Raw genomic sequence first — 9939 nt, 5'->3', positions numbered from 1 at the left:
GGGTTGGTTTAACTTCTTCAGTTAAGCCAAGCTTTCTGATAGTGGATGCAGGTATTAGGTTGATGCTTGCCCCAAGATCGCATAAAGCTGTCTTGGTGCAATTATCTTCTAATATGCATGGTATCAGAAAACTCCCAGGGCCTTTAAGCTTTTCAGGAAAGCTCTTCAGAATGACTGCACTTTATTCTTCAGTGAGGAGAACTCTTTCTGTTTCTCTCCAATCCTTTTTATGACTCAAGATCTCTTTCATGAACTTGGCATAAGAAGGTATTTGCTCAAGTGGTTCTGCAAATGGAATCTTTATTTCAAGAGTCCTGAGATAATCTGCAAAGCGAGCAAATTGCTTATCCTGCTCCTCTTTCCGGAGTTTTTGAGGATAAGGTATCTTGGCTTTATATTCTTTAACCTTAGTTGCTGCAGGTTTATTGCCTACAAAAGTGGTTGAAGAAGCCTTTTTAGAGGGGTTGTCATCAGCACTTGTGTGTGTCTGATACCTCATTGGCAATTGAGTGCCAAAGTTCGAAGCTGGAGTGACGTGAGAAGCCAACTCCTTGTCTGTTCCTGGCGTTTGAACGCCAGAATTGTGCCCATTTTGGGCGTTCAGCACTAGATCCTGCCCATTTTGGGCGTTCAACGCCAGATCCTTGCCCATTTCTGGCGTTGAACGCCAGTCCTGCTTTGTTTCTGGCGTTGAACGCCAGTTTTGGCCATGGTCTGGGCTTTCAGCGCCAGCCTTCCACCAATTTTCTGGTGTTTTAGCGCCAGAATTATTTTTCCCTGGACTCTTACTGTCCTCAGGTGAATTTTGGGTGGTTTGCTCATTTCTTAGCTTTTTGCTGCCTTGAGGTGGGGTATTTAATGTTTTCCCACTTCTTAGTTGAATTGCTTGGCATTCTTCTGCTATTTGCCTTGACAGCTGTTGCTTTGTTTGCTTAAACTGTTCGTCCATATGTATATTAGCCATCCTTGTCTCTTGTAACCTGTCTTTAAATTCGGCTAGCTGCTTTGTTAGAAAGTCCAATTGCTGATTGAATTCAGCAGCTTGTTTTACAGGACTGAGTTCAGCAGTTAATGTTTTAACCTCTTCTTTCATGGAAGGGTCACTGCTTAGGTACAGATGCTGATTCCTGGCAACTGTATCAATGAGCTCTTGAGCCTCTTCAATTGTCTTTCTCATGTGGATAGATCCAACAGCTGAGTAATCTAGAGACATCTGAGTTTTAAATTTTGAAATAAAAATCTGAATTTTAGAAATATATTTCGAAAATTTGTTTTTTTAAAATAGAGAGAAAAGATATTTTTGATTTTTAAGAGGAAAGAGAAAAACAATAGGATAGCGCAAGATTTAAAATTTTTAGATGTAATGCTCCTTATTTTCGAAAATTTTGGAGGGAAAACACCAAGGAACACCAAACTTAAAAATTTTAAGATCAAGACACAAGAAGACTCAAGAACACTTTGAAGACTCACAAGAACACAAGAACATGAAGGAAGAACACTAAATTTAAAATTTTTTGAAAACCAAAATAAATTTTTGAAAATTTAAAGAAAAATCAACAAGAAAACACCAAACTTAAAGTTTGGCACAGGATCTAATAGAAAAATTATTTTTGAAAAAGGTTTTTAATAAGAAAATAAGGATTCTAAAATTTTAACACGACAATAATACGAGACTCTAAACAAAAAGAGAAATTTTTCCTAATCTAAGCAACAAAATAAACCATTAGTTGTCCAAACACGAACAATCCCCGGCAACGACGCCAAAAACTTGGTGCACGAATTATGAATCACACTTTTCACAACTCGTACCACTAACCAGCAAGTGCACTGGGTCGTCCAAGTAATACCTTACGTGAGTAAGGGTCGAATCCCATGGAGATTGTTGGTTTGAAGCAATCTTTGGTTATCTCGTAAACCTTAGTCAGGAAGTCAATTATGTTTATCAGTTGAATTGCGAATAACCAAGAGAGCATAAATTAAAGGTTACTTGTTATGCAGTAATGGAGAATATGTTGGAGTTTTGGATATGCTTTGTCTTCTGAATCTCTGCTTTCCTCTGTCTTCTAATTCACGCACGCACGTCCTCCTATGGCAAGTTGTATGTAGGGGATCACCGTCATCAATGGCTACATCCCATCCTCTCAGTGAAGAATATGCTTACATGCTCTGTCACAGCACGGCTAATCATCTGTCGGTTCTCGATCATACTGGAATAGGATTCTTCATCCTTTTGCGTCTGTCACTAACGCCCAGCACTCACGAGTTTGAAGCTCGTCACAGTCATTCGATCATTGAATCCTACTCGGAATATCACAGACAAGGTTTAGACTTTTTGGATTCTCATGAATGCCGCCATCAGTTCTAGCTTATACCACGGAGATTCTGATTAAGGAATCTAAGAGACACTCATTCAATAGACTAAAAACTAACTAAAACATCCTCAAAACTATATGAAATTAACCCCAAAAAGCGTATAAAATATCCGCTCATCAACAAGCAAGGAGGAGAGCCTGGGCATCCACAAGAGTAAAAGGTGGTGACGTTCCTTCTTTGGTCCATCTTTTTCTATGCTTTGAATAAGGAAGATCTTGTATGAAATAGAACTTGCTTCCATGTTATGTTTAAACCTTTTTAAATTCTGTCTTTTAAGTTTTTTGTGTTGAAAAGGTCTATGTTTGCTGGTCTTTATGTCACTGCACCCTTACTTTACTTACTTGTATGTTTGTCCCTTTAAATCAAATGAAAAGAGAATGAGTGTTTTTAAAGACCAGAAAGGAGTTCATACTATGGAGTAAGTTCATGAGTTTATGGTGTGATCATAAGTTAGCTAAGTTGGTTCAACCACAAGGTGAGAAGATAACTATCTGTCATGAATACTGTGCTTGAGAAACACCCCATGAGACTAGCTAAATAAGAAGATCCTAATAAGAAAAAGGGAAAGAACAATAAAGGTTGAAAAATAAAAGAAAAAGAGTAAGCAATAAGGCTAGGCACCAATGGTTTTAATCTTGAGGCATGTGTCTGTGGTGCTCCTGTGTGAGGGATCTACTTGGATGAATAAGCTCTTAGGGGTGCCTTATCAGTTGGTAACTTGGGTTAACTAACTCGGGATTATCAGCTGAAAGTCCACTATCAAGAGTAACCCTCAATACAGAGCATTTAGTATCCCAAAGAGGTGCTGGACACCAAGGTCTCAAGAAAAGAAAATAAATAAACTATGTGCCTGTGGTGTGTATGTATGGGGGAGAGACTTGAGCAAGTAAGTCCTTAGGGGTGCTTCAACACCTAGCACCTTGAACCAACTAGTTCGGGAGTGTTGGCTGAAAGCTTATGAGAAAAGTAATTGCCAATAACGCTCTCGAAGCCATCATTGCCCACGTTAAGAGTCATGTTAACTAAGTTAACGTGAACTCTAACGTGGAAGAAAGGAAATGGAGCCAACGTTAGTGACACTTAACATTATCACTAACGTTGGACCAAGCTCATAAGTGGCCACGTTAGTCACCACGTTAACTTAGTTAACGTGGCCTCTAACGTTAAGAAGAAAGGGGGGAAGCCAACGTTAGTGACATTCAACATTATCACTAATGTTGGCCAAGTCACATTAAGCCACGTTAACTCCCACGTTAACCTAGTTAACGTGGAAGCTAACGTGAGAAGACAAAGTGTTAGACAACATTAGTGACACCAAACATTGTCACTAACGTTAGAAGGAACCCACACAAGCCCCAATAAGCCACGTTAACTCCCACGTTAACTTAGTTAACGTGGAAGTTAACGTGAAGAAGGGGGCAAGCCCAATGAAGAAGAGAACTGCTTCAAACTCAAGATCCAAAGGCCCATACCCAAGACTTGAAGAGCCAACTAGAAGAACAGAAGAGTAGTATATATAGGAGTAGCTTTGAATTAAAAAGGGAGTTGGAAATTATAGGGAGCCTCTTGGCATAGAATTACTCTCTGTATTTACTTTCTCTGCACTTCTAGTTTCATCATGTATTCTCCATCTTTATTTTCATTTTTCAGAGCTATGAACAACTAAACCCCTTTCATTGGGTTAGGGAGCTCTGTTGTAATTTGATGGATCAATACTAGTTTTCATTATTCTTCTTCTATCTTTTCTCTTGATTTTACTTGAAAGCTTTCGATCTTCATCCAATTGGGTAGTTATCTTGGAAAAGAAGCTATTCATACTTGGATCTCTTCTGAACCTTGAAAGAAAAATGAAGAGATCATGCTAGAAATGCTTTCTCATGCTGGACCAAATTGGGTTTGGATGGATATGTGACTATAATCCTCTCAACACTTGATTTGGGAAATGCATGTGGTATAATCAGTGACCAAACTTCATCTCTTCTCATGAGCAATTGACCAAGGAATTGGCTATTGATCAAGATTTGAGAGATTGAATTACAAGAAATTGTAATTCAATCACTTAAGATTGCCAAGGAGATCAATGAGTGCATTGATTGAGGAAGAGATGAAAATGAAATTGATCCGGAGAATGCAACATCTCCTGAGCCCAATGAACTCCCCATTTCTGATCTTACCCATTCTCTTTAATTTCTGTTACTTACTTTTATGAGCAATTCCCCCATTCCCATTTACAATTCTGCAATTTAATTTCATGTCATTTACTTTCAGTTCTTTAATTCTAGCATTTACTTTTTCTGCCATTTACCTTCCCGCCATTTTATTTTCTACAATTCTCAACTCAAATTCTGGATTCGCTCAACTAGAATATTCATCTAATTAAAGTTGCTTGATCAATCAATCCCTGTGGGATTCGACCTCACTCTATTGTGAGTTTTTACTTGACGACAAATTCGGTACATTTGCCGAAGGAAATTTGTTATGAGACAAGTTTTCTGTGCATCAGAACCTGAGGAATACACCTCTTCTGATGAGGATAAGGAGTCCAAGGAAGAGCAAATTGCTCAGTTCCTAGCAATCCTTAGGAAGCTAAAGGCCAACTCTTCTTATACAGAGGTGGTGGAGGAAGAAGATGAGTCTGTGGTACTGGCCAAGGAGTGCAGTGCCTTGGTTCAGAAGAAGCTCCCTCAAAAGCTACCGGATCCCGGAAGCTTCCTGATTCTCTATACTATAGGGAGAATCACCTTTGAGAAAGTACTATGTAACCTTGGCTCAAGCATCAACCTCATCCCTCTTTCTATGATGAAGAGGCTGGGAATTCTGGAGGTGCATCATGCCAAGATCTCATTGGAGATGGCAGACAAGTCCCTGAAAAGGGCATATGGCATGGTGGAAGATGTCCTAGTGAAGGTTGAAGACCTTTACATCCCTGCAAATTTCGTAGTCCTAGATACTGGAGAGGACAGAAATGAATCCATCATCCTTGGAAGGCCATTCTTAGCTATTGCAAAGGCCATAATTGATGTGGAAAGAGGTGAGTTAGTTCTGAGGTTGCATGAGGACTGCATCCTGTTCAAGATCCCCAGCCCTCAGTCTCCCTCTGATAAAGGAGGTACCATTATGCAGCACATAGTGTTCTAGCCCTCCCTCTCAGTACAGAGCTATATAGAGCCCCCAGACACTAACTCTAAGTTTGGTGTTGGGCAACCATTTTTAAGCACTGAGAAGGAAGGTACTAAGAAGAAGGTACCCAATTAAGGGTTGGAGGAATAAGAAGATTCCCACGCAAGACCTCTCACCTGGCATGAGAGTTGCCTTCACTAAAAGTCCAGTCCTGCCACATACTGTGAACTGGATCCTATCTCTAGAGCATGTGGAGCTCATTCATGAGAGCACAAGAAGAAAGTTCACTGTGATGGGTGAAGATCTGAGCCCCTATCTACCTCCATAATGGAGCTGTCCGTCAAGCTAATGACGATAAAGAAGCGCTTGTTGGGAGGCAACCCAACCATAAGTAGAGTACTATTATTTTATTTCTTCTCATTTGATTTCATTTTTTTAGTTTATTTTCTATAGTTTTCCTTTTCTTTTTGACTTTGTGATCATGTGCAGCATTTAGAACAATGACAGAGGCATACAGAACTGAAAACAGAACACCCTGGAAAGAGTCCCTTGCTAGTGTTGAATGTCAGACAAGGAGGAAGCTGGGCATTCAACACCCATAGAGGAGCAAGGAGCTGGCATTAAACGCCAGGAAGGGAGCAGCCTGGGCATTCAATGCCCCTCGGGGACACATGTCTGGTGTTGAACGTCAGTCAGGGACCAATGCTGGGAGTTCAACGCCCTTGAGGGAGCAGCAAGGCCTGAATTTTGACCCCCATATGGGCGTTGAATGCCCATTCTTGGCATTGAACGCCAGGTAAGGGGCAGGCTGCTCAAGTTTGGAAGCTTCTCGGCCAGTGGATCCCAAGGAATCTCCACCTATCCCACCTTTCTTCTCTCTCCCACCTTTTCTAAACATTGAAAACCACACCCTAATTTTCCTCTTCCCCATATACACTCTTCCCCAAATCCATCATAAGTCCCATTACTTTAATTCCCCACCAACCCCACCCACTTGAAATTCAAACCTTTGCCACCCATTCTTCCCTCCCTCGTAACTGAACCCTACCCCATCCCCACCCTATATATACCCCATCTTACAACCCTTCATACACACACCTCCTAAACCCTCTCTCCCTCTCACCCTATACACTTTCCACACCTTTCTTCTTCCACATTACCCCCACTTGGCCGATGCCTTCTTCCCCCTTTATCCCCATCATTCCTTTCTCTCTTCTACACTTTTCTTTTTTTTGTTCCTAGTTGCTCGAGGACGAGCAAAATTCTTAAGTTTGGTGTTGTAAAAGCTTTGCTTTTTTACTTCTACCATTCCTAAGCATGGCTCCAAAGTCCGGCGAATCCTCAAGGAAGAGAAAGGGAAAGGTCCCCATCTCCACCTCCGAACCATGGAAATCATGGAGATTCCTCACCAAAGTACACCACGATCATTTCTATGATGTGGTAAAGCACAAAAAGGTGATTTCCGAGGTCCCCTTCAAGCTCAAAAAAGGGGAATATTTGGAGATCCAACAAGAGATCTGGAAAAAGGGATTAGGAAATTCTGACCAATCCTGTTTCAGAGGTCAGAACACTAATGGTGCAGGAATTCTTCGCCAATGCTTGGGTCACCAAAAATTATGATACAAGTGTGAACCCAAAGCCCAAGAACTGGTGCACCATGGTGAGAGAGTAACTCCTGGATTTCAGCTTGAAAAGTGTGAGAGTGGCACTACAATTGCCACAAATTCTTGGAGATCGACACTCTTACACTAGAAGGGTTGACTCTGACCAAAGATTGGATCAAGTCCTTGCAGACATTTGACCTCAAGCCTGTGGCCAGAGGATGGTTGGAGTTTATCCAATGCTCTATCATCCCCACAAATAACCGATTCGAGGTTACCATTGGCCGACCAATAATGATTCATTGTATTATGCTCGGGAGTGAGGTGGAAGTACATGAGGTGATACCTTAATAATTGTATAAAGTGGCTGAAAAGACCTCCATCAACGCGAGGTTAGCGTTCCCGCACCTCATATATCGCCTATGAAGTTCAGCTGGAATTGGCATAGATGGAGATACCCTTATAGAGATGGACAAGCCCATCACGAAGAGGAAGATGGAGCATGTGAGAGAGCCGGCACATGAACCACAGGAAGAACCCGTGCAACCACCTCCACCAGAAATTCCTGAAATGCCTCAAGGGATGTATTTTCCTCCCCGAGACTATTGGGATCAACTGAACGTCTCAATAGGGGAGCTGAGCTCAAGCGTTGATCACCTGAGAGTGGAGCACCCGGAGCATGCCACTACCCTTCAGGAGATAAGAGAAGATCAGAGAAGATTGATGGAGGAACAGTAGAGACAAGGGCGTGACATAGTGGAGCTCAAACGCTCCATTGGATTCTCCAGGGGAAGCAGCAACCGTCAGCACTGAGGTTGTTGAGTCCCATTATCCCTCTATTTGTTTTATTTCTGTCTTCATTGTGCTTTAATTTACTGTTTGTTTTCTCTTCTAAGTTCATGATCACGTTTAGTATTTTGTTCTTTTCTAGTTTTATTTCCTTGTTTTGTTTTAGTTATAAGATATCCTCTGTATCCTCACCATGCTTAAAAGAAAAATTATTTGAAATAGAAATAGTGAGATACATAAGTTTTGAGTTATATCATAAGTTAGTCCAATTATCTTGATGTGGTGGTATTGCATTTATCTTCTGAATGTATGAATTAATAGTGCATGATTGATATTGAAGTTAAGTGTATTGACTCTTGAAAGAACAAAGAGTTTAGAGAAGTATTATTGATTCTCTGAAAAATAAAAAATATTGATTCTTGAAGCAAGAAAAAACAGCAAAAAAAGAAAAAAAGAAAAAAAAAGAAAAAGAAAAAGAATGCTCATAAAAGAAAAATCAAGAGAGCAAGGATCCAAGGCTTTGAGCATCAATGGTTAGGAGGGTTAAAAATTAGCCTAAAAAGCTTAATTGAGTTGCTATCCCTAACTAAATGCTTGTGGTGTGAAGGTGTCAGGTGAAAAGCTTGAGACTGGGCAGTTAAAGTCGTGATCCAAAAGCAAAAGAGTACGCTTAAGAACTCTAGGCACCACTTTCTGGGAATTTAAGTAAAGATAAATTCGAATCTAAAGGGTTCTCCCAGTTAAGTGCCTGTGGCGTTTATGTATCCGGTGGTAATACAGGAAAACATAACGCTTAGAGTCACGGCTAGGCTAAAAAAGGTGCAAAGCACCAAAAGAAGCTGTGTTCAAGAATCAAGAAGAGCTAAACTAAGAGAATCAAGAATATCATCTAGATTCTAATCCCAAGGGATGTTAATATCTCTGAACTTCAAAGAAAAGTGAGATGCCAAAACTGTTCAGAAGTAAAGAGCTATTAGCCCCACTCAATATTTGGAACTGAGCTTCATTGAAAAATTTTAAGACTTATTGTATCTTTCTCTTCTTTTTAGTCCTACTTTCTTTTGGTTTCTTGAGAACAAGCAACAGTTTAAGTTTGGTGTTATAATGAGCGGATATTTTAAACGCTTTTTGATGTTATTTTCCTACTATTTTCAGTATATTTTATCAAGTTTTAGTATGTTTTAGTAGGTGTTAGTGCAAAATTCACATTTTGGATGCTACTTTGATCTTTTGTGTTTTTCTTATAATTTTAGGTGAATTTTTGGTGAATTTGGCAAGTTTTGGCAAAGTCTGATTCAGAGGCAAAGAAAGCATAGCAGATGATGTCAGATTCTAACCTCCATGCATTCAAACACACATTTCTGGAGCTACAGAGGTCCAAATGACATGTTCTCAACAGCGTTGGAAAGCTAACTTCCAGGGATTTCCAGAAATATATATATTGGTTTATACTTTTATTTGGATTGGACTGCCCAGAATGGGCATTGAATGCCCAACTTACCCCCTTTCTCGCGTTCAACGTCCCAAAGGGACTCAAGCCAGCGTTGAACGTCCAAACTCAGCGTTCAATGCCAAAAGGGGAGCAAGGAAGCAGCATATCTACCCCCTAGTCACCCTTTCAAGTTGGACACTAAGCTCAACCCAAATACTCATGATGCCAAGGCATCATAGGCTAGTTTCACGAGCATTTTTCTGTTAGTTTTAGTTGTTTTATGCATTTTCTTGAGCTTAAAGTAACCAAAAATGGGTAAATGAAGAACAAAGTAATGAACCATCCAAACAATATGATTTTGATGCAAATTCCATGAGTTTTAGTTATATTACTTAAATGCTATGAATGAAAGATTTCTCATGAAATTTTGCAAGACTTTGATGCAATTGTTTGGATGATTTCAGGGAAGAAGAGGCTAAGCAAGGAAGCAACAAAATCAATAAAGGAAGCTTGTATATAACATGTGGAGTTTAAGTTCCAGTTTAAGCCTAAACTGGAGCTTAAACGCCAAAATCATGAAGGATAAGAAATGCTGGAATTGAAGTTTAACCTCCAGTTTGACCT

Source organism: Arachis ipaensis, chromosome B09, assembly GCF_000816755.2.
Source record: "Arachis ipaensis cultivar K30076 chromosome B09, Araip1.1, whole genome shotgun sequence".
NCBI lineage: Eukaryota > Viridiplantae > Streptophyta > Magnoliopsida > Fabales > Fabaceae > Arachis > Arachis ipaensis.
Note: the sequence above shows the minus strand (reverse complement) of the source record.